Consider the following 12,088-nt stretch of genomic DNA (forward strand, 5'->3'; position numbering starts at 1 on the left):
AAATTTCTCTCTCGTTGTGCGAGATTAACGAAGAACACTTCTGGTAGCTAGAGGGGTTGATATTACGTAGCCACCACGGTGGAAATTAATTACGAACCTCGTTGCCTCTCACCACACACGTACAAAGACAGGCAAGAAAGAAAGGAGAGATTATTGTTATTACTTTGACGGGACTCTTTATGTACGCCGATCAAGTCCACGCGAAGACACCAAAGTCACGGAGTTCGCGTATTTATCGTGTAGCTAAGGATGAAAGACAACGTTTTATGGTTCCTTTCGCATCTTACGCATTGTATTACGCTCCAGTGGAATGTTTCTGCTATTACAAGAGTATAACAGAAAGCTGAATAAAGATGCAAATTGCACCACACGTGTGTACATTTCGTTCGTGGAGAAAGTGTCACAGACGCGCAAATAACGGTAATGGCTGTTAACGACCGCCGCAATTGTTACGGCAAGCTAACGTTGGATAAGAATTTTTCGTTAAACCGAATAGCGCATCGAGATCTTGGATTGTTTTTAAAGTAGTTTCTCTGGATCTGTGATATCTCTTAAAGGCTCTTTTGCACCGCTTCCACCACGTTACGCGAAAACTTTGGCCTGACAACTTCGTTCTATAATCCGACAACGATGACGATAGATATTAACTTGGGGGTATAGCTTGAAAGATTCGACCTTGGTGGGTAACGCGGATTCTCGACAGATTCATAACTCGATATCGGACCATGTTGTTCAGAGAATTTGACGACGTTTAGACTCGCGAGTCTTACGAAGGATCGAAGGTCTTAAGGGTGCCGATTTTTTCTTTTCTTCTTTTATTCTTATTCGGGTTCGTTAAACTTCAAAGGAGGTTCTAATTCTTAAGAAAGAATTCCCGAAAAAATGTTGCAGCAGTGCAAACGTCGCCTAAAGCTCGTCGGACTTTTAAACGAAGCACGTAAAACGAGCTTCGGGATTTTTCTTCGTTCCAAGAGCTTTCCACAGTTCCTTTCCTCTCGCTGTTCTTACTTTAATTAAATACTTTTTTACGGAAACACTTGGCGATTCAGGATCAAGGGATGGAATCTCTGTGTTGATACGAGATTGCTGCTAATTAGCGCCCGTTCTTCTACGAATGTATAATTTATTCGCCCATTAGACTAACTATTCCAATATTAAATAAAGTAATTAATATATTTCCACACCGACGACGAAAGCATTTTAATTGTTAGTTATACGCTCGTCGCGTATTCAGCGGGCGTATTCGTTTCCTATTAAATTCCAGACGTTCGAATCTCATTCCCTACTTTTCTCTGACACTCGCTATCGGTTGTCTCTTTGAAATAACGTTCCGCCAGAATGTGGGTTACATTTTTCTCCGAGGAATACTTCCTAACACGTACTGCGACCGCATTACGCAGGGGTGGGTGACACGGACGCTGGCTACAAAAGCGGCAGGGTCGAAAGGGTGGCGGGAGACGCGAATGACTCGGGTAGAAACGGAGAGACAAGATCCTCGGAACGAGCCGCATTCTTCGATAAATGCCGTTGCTATTAGGCTGTATTCTTTCGTCGAACAAATCACGTAGATTTAAGAAACGGATCGCCGATATATTGCCGGAGAGTCATCTTGTCGATGTCTTATTTGCCGCACCGACATATAGAGGTCGCGTCGTGCCACATTTCCTTCGATATCGTAATTATACTCTCTCGATTTTATTCGAAAATTCGTCAAATTTTTAACAAAAATTGCATATGGACATTACTGTTCGAATTTTCAAATTTCAAATGTCGCTTTTTAGAAGGAAATTTTAACTACTGCACGTAACTTGTTGGTCTAGAAATTTTCGTGGCACATTTTCGAAACTTAACCCAAATATCCTCTTTTGTAATATATTCGATAGGATGACGATATGTTGACGATAGGATAAAATTAACTTTCATTGTGCGCGATACAGATTTTAGTGAACACGTACTTCCACTTGTTATATGTGTCTGTATATGTGGGGAACGGAAACTGAAAATTACCAAATTATGGGAAAACATTTCATAATAGAAAAATATATATAAAGTTTTACGATATAGAGACAGGTATTGTATGGAAATAATTCTTTAGCGTACAGTATTGAATGTAATGATAATCGGATCTGCAGTGAACCTGCTAACCGGTGGTTCTGGCCTTTGAATTTCAAACTTCGGAAAAATATTTCATTTTCACCAATTTAACGAATCACAAATTGCAACCACCAAACCTGATCGATACTCAGTTTTCGGTAAACATTTTTAACTTTTCATCGGGCTGACGATATTCCTTTCGTAAGCAATCGTGGCGAGATAATATCGAACGTGCCTTACAAGAGTGGAGCGAGTTGGAGGAGGATGTAACATTGCGGAATGTGGATTGCGCTACTATTCCCAATGCGTCTAGCTGCTCACGGTATAGTCGTAATAGAGTAGCCAGGGACGGATGAAATTTCGAATGGTATTCGGAGCCATCACTCTGAGGTGGAGCACGTTTACGTGTCGCGAAATTAAGCAACGACCGTGTAGACATCGAGCTAATGTAGATCGGATTACAGAACTACGGGCAACGTTGCGAGAATCGTCGCGTTGTTTCCTTTGAAACTCTGTGACGACGAATATGTACCTTTAATTCTCGTATCGAGTCACGGTCTCCGACATTCGGCAAAAATTTTCAAACAACGATTTGTCTATAATGTTCGAAAATTTTCGTTCACTCTTTCACCCCTGCATTTTTGTCTGAATTCTACCAATTTTCCCCTTCGAGTCTACCTCGACTATTGCAACGCGATTTCTAATGCCATTAACGGTGACAGATATCGAAACGGCATTCAGTATAACCCACAATGCGTTTCCTGAGCAAACCGGAAGTAACGTTAGGTGGAAATGTGGGTTACATTCTCATAAGTACAGTCGTGATGCTTCGTAGCCGTATTAGAGCGCCCACGGGCGAACGATGAGAGGGTAGCGGAGAAGAAGGGGTTAGAAAAGGAAGAAAGGGATGGGTTAGGATGGAGAGAGAGAGAGAGAGAGAGAGCGAGCGAGCGACGAGGACGCCCTCAGAGCCCGGAGGTAAAGGAGAGGAACGTGAAAGGGGGATGAGCGTAGATGGCGATGGAGATGAGGAGATCGTTGGAATGGGAATGGCGATGGGGTGGATAGGAGGGTATGGGGTGTGTACAGCTGTATATATGCGGTAGTACGGGAGGACGACGACGTCTGCTGGCTGGAGCCACGCTGTCGCTGCTGTGGCATCGATCCACCACTCACTACGACTTTTTGCCACGGTTCCAACGAGATCTTTAACCCGAAAACTGTTCTGCGGCATGGCCAGTTTTCGTTTCGAAACGGCCAAGTGATTTTGCCACTGCGAGCGATCGCCGTTTCGACAATCCCTTACGATCACGCTCTTCTATCCTTAAAGTATGGTTCCGTTGTCCATCTTAGACTTTGGTATTTTACTAGTATATTTCTTAGTTATATTACTGATTATTCGCCAATAGTTGTAATCAACGTCTCACTAAACGTAGAATGAATACCGGAGTCTTATTTCTCATTATATGCGCTCTGTGCTACGAATTTTCTGCAAAGAGATCAACGATGTCTACTTTCATCGTATAGAGCTTCGCACCTGTATAAAAGTTCGCGACGACGCAACGCCGCGGTAAAAACGATGCGAATATGATTGCTTCGAAACGAGACACGTATTCGGCGATGCTGAACCAGGCATTCAATCAGACGCCGATTTATCAGTTTGCCGTTATAACGTAACCCTTACCTCATTTACGGAAGTCGAATTACACGACGATGGTTACTGTCAGTTCGAAACTCGATTCAACTAGCACCGTGATTGCTTCGTGTCTTGACTTCCGTCGGCGTTTCGTGGAAATAGCGTTTGTTCCAAGATGTACGCGTCTTGAGATTATTATTATTTTTTTTTTTTTTTTTTGAGTTTCTCGACTTGAATTTCTATTCTTCGTAAATTAAAGAGACCTTTATAAATCTTCGTAAATCTTTATTGGTAAAGTTTGCGAAGGAGCGGATTACGGTTGAAAGAAAGGGGGACCGGTTAACTGACTTCATTTTTCCATAGATTAAATATCTTCACCGAGAAGTCTTTGATAATAAAATTGCCTTGACTTTCTGCATACTTCGTGGAAACGCAAAGAAACGCGTACGCTTGAACGTTACAAGCTGTATAATTAACGTAACAAACAATGCCGGTGATACTTGGCAAAAGTTTCTGACAAATTACTTGACACTTTGCCAACCAACTGTGTCATACAACATCGCGGAATTTGCATATTTATAGTAAAATTAATTTAACTTCCAAACTACCTTCCGGTTTCGGATGAAATTCCTGTAACAGGCTTATCGGACGTTATTTTGCGTTAGAGTCGAGTTTGCCCTTGGAACAATTGCAAACTTCTTCAAAATGGGAACGAACGAACGATTCGATCGAACAAAAGAATTTATCTGAAAAAAGAATTTTCGATCGGAATACCATGATATATCGTTTACGTTATATTCAATATTCATACCTACAAATAACCGAAAAATTCTACGCTTTAAAAAATAAATAAACGATTGGATGGAGTGGGGAAAACTCTGCGTTCGATGGACGATGGAATGTTAACTGGAAACATTAATTTTCATTGGAAGCGAAAATATTTGTGTAACAGTTTGCACTCTTCCATAAAGTGTCGCGTAACGACAAATGCAGCGCGAAGTAACGATGTTTGCGCGTGACATTATTGGCTGTTACGTTGCTGCAAATTCATTTGCACGTTACGACGTTTCTGTGTCGTTGTTAAAGCTTTCATTTTTCATCCTCCCCTGTTGTATATACACCTGTCTCCTGCTCTTCGAACAAGCGATTCTCGAACGCGTGCGTGGGCGGCACTTATGGGTGTAACGTAATAAAATTCCTCGTTGAATCTCAAGCGGCACTCCATTTTCGTTGGGGTATAATTTGTCACCGTGAACTTCTGCGAAAAGTTCGAATTAGTCTTGGCCAGTGCTGTGGTCGTCGTGCTTCCTCAACTTTCTTTCGGGTGTTGGCACAGTGTTGTCCCGTTTCGGCTTTGAATCTGCAACGGAAACGATGAAACGTAAATCGAAGGATTTTCGTTGAACCGTAGATACGATTTGAAGCGAGAAGAAGCCAAGAACTGTTTGTCTCCATAATTAATTGGTAGATTGTTATTTTATGCGAATTCATATTTTTCCGAGTACGATTGAACTGTCGTGCGAGCAACCAAAATGTCAACCACGTGAAGTTTTAATATTTGAAACTTTCGCATACATTTCAACGTAAAGATATCTAAAGGGTGGAGATTTGCTGTAGTTTATTGACATTTTCGCTAGAAAGCAAACAGGAGTCGTTAAAAGAAACGTAGAAATACTGCTCTACTTCTGTACTTTTTGCGCGTTTATATTTCAAACAGATGCAAGTTGATATCCTAACGAGTCACGGCACCTATTCGATCTCGTTTAAGCAATTCAACGACGAGAATCGGTATCTTTTTCAAACGGAGAGCATTCATCCCGTAATTCGTTAGAGTAACGCATTTTACCGAGTGTTTCGTTGCAGTTGCACTGTCGAGGCAACCTAAAGGTGCAGCATGGATGATTTTCAGAGGATATCAGAGCTTAGGTGGAGAGCATGAACGAATTAAGTGAACGCCTAAGCACTGGAGTCGGGCGGAAACCAGAAATATGACGATGTCTCGAGTTTCTTGGCGCACCGTTGTATACTTTACGATTGTAGCCGTGCGCTACCGAGCTTCGCTGGAAACGCGAGAGAATATTCCGGAAACAGGGCGAGGGAAGAGCACAGGCCACGAGAATAATGCCGGAACATATTGTAGTATCGGTCAAGTGTTTCACACTACTGGACGTGACCTTTACAAGAGTGTATACCTGACGAATGACATCGTGAGTCAGCCGCGTTAATTAGCGAATTCAAGGGTCTCGCCACGTAAGTGGGTCTCAGGCTTTCAGAAAGACTAGCGGAGGCAACAGTAAACGCTTTCAATGCAAAAATGACGTCCTTTATTACCGACTTTACTAACGAAGAGAGAACTTTGAGAACAATCAGGTCTTTAACCTCGGAAAATTAATCGGTAAATCGACCTCGGTATTTGTATTATCCTTCTTCCTTCTCTCTGCTCCTTCGCAACTTCTTTCAATTCTTTGTCTTCTGTTTCGTTATTCGGCGGCTCTACAGCGACGTACATCTTAAACGATTAAAACCAGCTTTGAATCGCGAAACGGATGGAAAGTTTCTATTGAAATTCAATTACCGCCGATTGTATCAGCATTCAGCGGTTCGTCGCTTTTTATCATCCACCCCGTACTCGTTACGCGAGCCTTTAGCTTCGATTATAACTGTCATAGTGGCCGACTGTACGACTTTGATTATCGGCATATCCGGTCGTCCCGTAGGAATGTTTCCTGCAAAAGCATAGAAGTACGAATTCGTCGTCGATCTCATCTGAAATTCACAGTTACGACAGATGAAATAAAGTCAGCGTGCAATTAAGTTTGAATGATCCCGCGTGCGATCTACATGCTGTGATATACAACTTTATCAGCCGCTAGAAGATGTACGTGATGTTTATGATGTGACGCGTAAATATGCAAAAAAAAAGCTAATATAGAAATATATCAAATATTTAAGATAAAATATTGCGGCATTTACAAGATAAGTCGTATTTTTATTTAGGTCCTGTTCCTTTATCAGCGTCTGTAAAAATATGAATTTGCATAAACATTCCAACGTTGAATTTAAAAGATCGCTACCATTTTATTGTTCGATGTTATCAAACGTTCTACATTTTAGTTAGAGAACGTTTTCCTTCTTCCATCGTGACGAAGATTTTCAGGTTGATTCTACGGATAAAATAAAGATTTTGCTATCAGGTAAAAAAAGGAAAAAGTTCGAGTCTTCCTCGTTACGGAGCACATTTCCGTGGATGGGAAAAATTCTAGTGTTCGCGTAGCCGCTTATACTCCGGCGTCATCGTTTTCACCATTTTCCTCGAGGAAGGTAAACGCGCGCCAAACCGGAACACCGACGTTTCCGTGATGTGCTCTGGAAACCGCTTTATTCCCGCTTTCTTACCCACTTTTCGTTTAATATTCACTAGTGTTTTTCTCTTTTTGGTACGAGGAATACGAATTCTTTGAAGACAACAGTCGGCAAGATTAACGAAATATCTATCCATCCTAACCCAAAAGAAGGCTAGAAGAGAGTAAAATTATTCGTTTCATCAAAGTTTCGGGCATTACCAAATCGAACTGCGCTAAATTATACAAACAGACGGTTACCAATTATTCACTCTTAATTTATTTTTTCAAGGCAAGAGATAAAGAATTAACGGTAAAGAAGCGTTCTTCGATGCTGACTTTAAAGTTATAACAGAAATATCTATTTTCTGATCGAATTGCGTCGATAGACAGACTACTGTCGCTCGGAATACCCCGTATCTCAGAATGTATCGCGCCGAAACAAGAAACTCTAGCACCGTGTGCAGCACGTAATCGTGAAAGCTCATTACGCGTTAAACGCACGGTTTGACTTCCTCATATTCTGAAAAAACGCGTAGCGTATGCCTGTTCCTCGCCAGAAGCAGACCGTATCTTTATAGCTGTCGCGCGGCAACGAACGAAATCACCTGCGGAAATTCACTTACGCGAGCAAACTGGCCGTTCGCGTGAAAGCTCGAGCGCTCTGCCAGCGAGGCACAATGAACAATAGACCTCATCTCCTTATATCTACAGCCTGGTGCGACACACACCGCGACTCTCACGTACGAAAACGTGACACGCGCGCCTACAGGCGTCCAAGACCAACGTTTCGGAAAGCGAGCGTGTTGTCCTCGCGTATAATGCCAGCGCTTATGCGGTGCACGTGCGCGAACAGCTGAATTTTAAAATCACGGATTCGGCGGCGCAATTTGTCAGGAAATTCGCGTGCCGCGGGATCTCCACGTGGCAGAAGTCAACCGAAGAGACGACGAGGATGGCGGCAACGACGTACGCGAATCGCGAATCGCCAACCTTTCCGCGTCCTCCGTTTTCTTGACAACATCAATTTCCTCCGGCCGAGGACAATCAATTCTTGCCTGCGACGATTTCGTCGCCGACAGACGACGAAATAGGGGAAAGGGTAAAAAAGAATCGTCGATGGATTTTTCCGCGACGACGGAAATACGACGGCGAAGACGCGCAACGTCTTTTATTATTGATGCCTGGCAAAACCTTATATTCCGGCGTAACACAGCGGCAATTTTCTCGTCTATCGGCCGGCCGATGATGGCATTTTGAACGGTGGCGAATATCGCGCTCGTGACGCCAGAATTGCAGATTACGTTGAATTTCTTCGATCGACTTCCAGCCAAGCGGAACGACTCTCGTTCCCCGCATTTAATTTATTGATCGAGCGTTTAGCGCGGCTAGGGATGCGTTAGTTTATCCAGAAAGATGTTTAAGATAGAAATTATCTTTATACATATGCATAGTATGTGCATAATTTTCATACGAAAATATTAAGTACGAGCGAGATAGAGGGAGAAGTTCATCGGATGATATATTCTAATCCAGTCTAGTGTAAACTGACATTGATTATGATTCGAAAAACATGAAACCTCAAACACGAATACTTTTGTACTTGAAATTCTTAATGAAATTCTTTCATCGTTTTCGTCGATCTCTAGGATCGACTATGTAAACATTCCCCACGTATCTTGCGACACGTTGTAGGTATATTTCGCTTTGATTCCCAAAGAGATAACAGAAAAGCGGGATATAGTGTTCGAGAAGCAATCGAGAAGCAACGCTCATAAAGCTGCAACAGAAGCAGCTTAGAAACTTGCGTATTTGCAATTGTGACTCGTCAGAAAGTCGGTCGAGTCTTCATCGGAAACAATAAGTTTGGTACACGTGACACTTACGGAAATACAAGATCTAACTGTCTTTTCACTCTATCAAATCCAAAATCCTTGTTAGAGCTTCAAAGTTTTCGTCTCGTTTATGAATTTTACATAGAATCCATCCCCACTCATTTTACAACAATTTTTTTTCACAAGCTCGTTTCTAGATAGCGACAGTTTTATCGCGACCGTATGCTCGCGAACCTATTTGTCCGACCTATTTGCACGTAGTAGAAAGGAAGCAAAAGCAGATTGGGGCGAATTTCGTACACCTGGCGAGAATGAAACAGACCAGAGACTGCGTGTACTGTTCGTCCATCGCGAGACGAGATAGAACCAAGCTAAATGGACAGAACGAACAGCCATGGTTACAGGTGAGTTGGCAGTCAAGCAGGTGGAATTTGCTTTGTTCGAACTCTGGCTCACGTAGAAATCGATTTCACGCTTAGAGCGCGCGCGAACTCTTTTATTTGCGTCCGACGCGCACCGCGAGCGAAACCGCGCATCGGATCATTTGCACGAGAAATAGTCCTTCTTTTTATCCTCCTTTCTTATTTTTTTCGTCGTTTCGTCGTCGGACACGCTTGTGTGTTTTTCCATTTCGTTTTGTCTCGCATTTCGTCACATTGTTCGTGCACGAGATTTCTCATTTATTCTTTGAATTCATTCCAAGAGAAAAAGTGGTTATCGAGTAGCTTAACGTTTGCCAAGCAAAATCGCAGGATTTTAACTCTTACAAGCTGATAAGTTTCACTATGAAAATGTTACACTTATGCTACCAAATGGAAGAGTGTATTTGTATTTGTATTTCGATTTATTTTTCATAATCATATTTTAAATTATTACCCTGTATCATATTATATTACATTAATTACTAGCAAAAAATATCAACATTTATATACGTACAATGTACATATACAGCTAGCACAAGTTTCCAGTCCAGAGTGTAGTTGTTCCTCAGTATAACTTATACATTAATAAAATTCTTCTTACATTCTTCTTTTACAACGTTGTATTTTATAAGATGCGAAACATATTATTTTTGTACGGCACAAACTTTTATTTTCAGAAACTTTCTGCCTCAACTGTATTATCAAATTAAACTTTTGCCGGAAGCTGTTGGCAGTCACTTTAAGTTTATCGTCAGTTTCACTATAACGACTTTTATTGTTGCAGCTTAGTTTTCAAATTAAAAATCTACTAAGAACGAATACATATACTTTTTGAAATATCATAAACGTTCGTTCTTAGTTACAATATGGTAAATTTGCAACGTTAAGAGTTGACCGAACCAATCAGGTGACAAGAAGATCGTTGTTCGATTAAAGTCCGCGGTTCTGTCTCATTTTCGTTGAACGATTTCGTCCGTGTGATTTAAAGCACAACGCAAACTTCAATAATTGTACTTTCGTAGATCGGTCTTAGAACAGGGTAATTTTTTCGCTGGGAAAAGGAAAAGCAGTCACGTTGACTTTGATATTAAACGTTTCCAACGGCGAACCGGTATAATGAGATTTTCATTTTTATTCGGTAATTGGAGCTACTTGGAAAGTTTCTGATTTCCCATCCCGCTTTCCCTCTTCCTTGCTCACTTCAGATATTAATAGAAAACTTTTTTAACCTGAAATAATAAACTTGGAGCAATTTTAACGCGAAAATTTTACCCCGTTCGATATGCTCTCTCTCTCTCTCTCTCTCTCTCTCGTTGTTGCGCATTCATATTTCATTCTTTCCTTTTTCATTCTTCCTCCTCCTCGTCTTTCTAGATGCACGCTGTCATTCATCGAAATAAATACGGTGGAGAAAGAAAGAGGATTTTGTACGAGATTGGTGACGCTCTTAGACCGTACCAAGCGTTTATCCACCCCTAAAGGAAACGCCCGGGACTTTGTATCTTAGGGGATGTCAAAGACTTTAAGGCAGTTAGAGTTTATGCTTTTCATCGATAAACTTCGATACCACTCGAATACTATCATCTTTCTACCCTACGATTTATATAAGAATAACGAATATTAGCAACGAAACATAAGAAATAAAATACCGAGCTCTGTTGCAACGATCAATTGTTGCGATAATCAATTATTAATTAACGATATCGACGCAGTGACGAGTTACAAGTTATAGATGACAGAGTCTCTTATAATTTTACATCCATTGTGCGCGAGAGAGTTCTGATGTTTCAAATTCGATTTATTTTTTATTCTTTTAAATATTATATCGTGTTAGATTCAACGATTTAATACAAAAATTAATAACATTCTCAATCAATTTTTTATATATTTCGTGCTCCATCTGCATTATAATAAAAAAAAAGGATATCCAAAGGATAATATGATAAATCGTTACAAACGAAAATATAAATTGCACCGGCAGATCTTGAATGTAAATGTAACGAATAATTCGCGTGTATTAATAAACGTTGGATTGGTTGGGGCGGATCGAACGTAAATAGTACAGAAACTGAATGCAGCTAATTACATATATCAAAAGTTAATATTTAATTACGATTTATTGATTGATCGTTTGGTTATACTATCAAATAATCATCGCGCTATTACGAGGCTGTCCATAAATTAATGTGATTACATCGACACAGGGATCAAGTATCGAAACGATGATTAAATTCTACCATCGTTCCGATTACACCTATACGTTTCGAGATACAGAAAGATGTTTCCCTATTGCTAGCAGAAACACCGACTTTCCACGTTTCTTTCCGTTTTTGCGTGACCTTTCTTCGTCGATGTCTCAGGTAATAAGAGAAAGTCACGAAAGAACGTGAAACACGAAGAGTGCACATTCGATTTAAGATGTCGTGGGATCCAGTTTATCCGGATACCGTTTATCTAAAATGGCGATCGTCCGAACACAGCTTATCCGAAATGGTATACGGGATCTTGTCTACCGGTGTGTCGTGCGCGACCTTGTCTTGTATCGAGCACACGTCCTACGGAAACTAGCATGCGTTATAGTTATCGACGCGATGCAGTTCCGAATATCGATACGATCGAAATAGTTTTCATTTCCCCTCTTTTCTTTCTATTTCTTTTTTTTTTTTTTTTTTTTTTTAATTAATATGTAGGTACTTTGCGATAGGAAAACGAGAACAAAGTCTTTGTATTGGGAACAATGCGAATTCATTTCCTTTTTTA

The sequence above is a fragment of the Bombus vosnesenskii genome, unplaced genomic scaffold (genome assembly GCF_011952255.1).
Source record: "Bombus vosnesenskii isolate JDL3184/JDL3185 unplaced genomic scaffold, Bvos_JDL3184-5_v1.1 scf7180000014442, whole genome shotgun sequence".
Lineage (NCBI taxonomy): Eukaryota > Metazoa > Arthropoda > Insecta > Hymenoptera > Apidae > Bombus > Bombus vosnesenskii.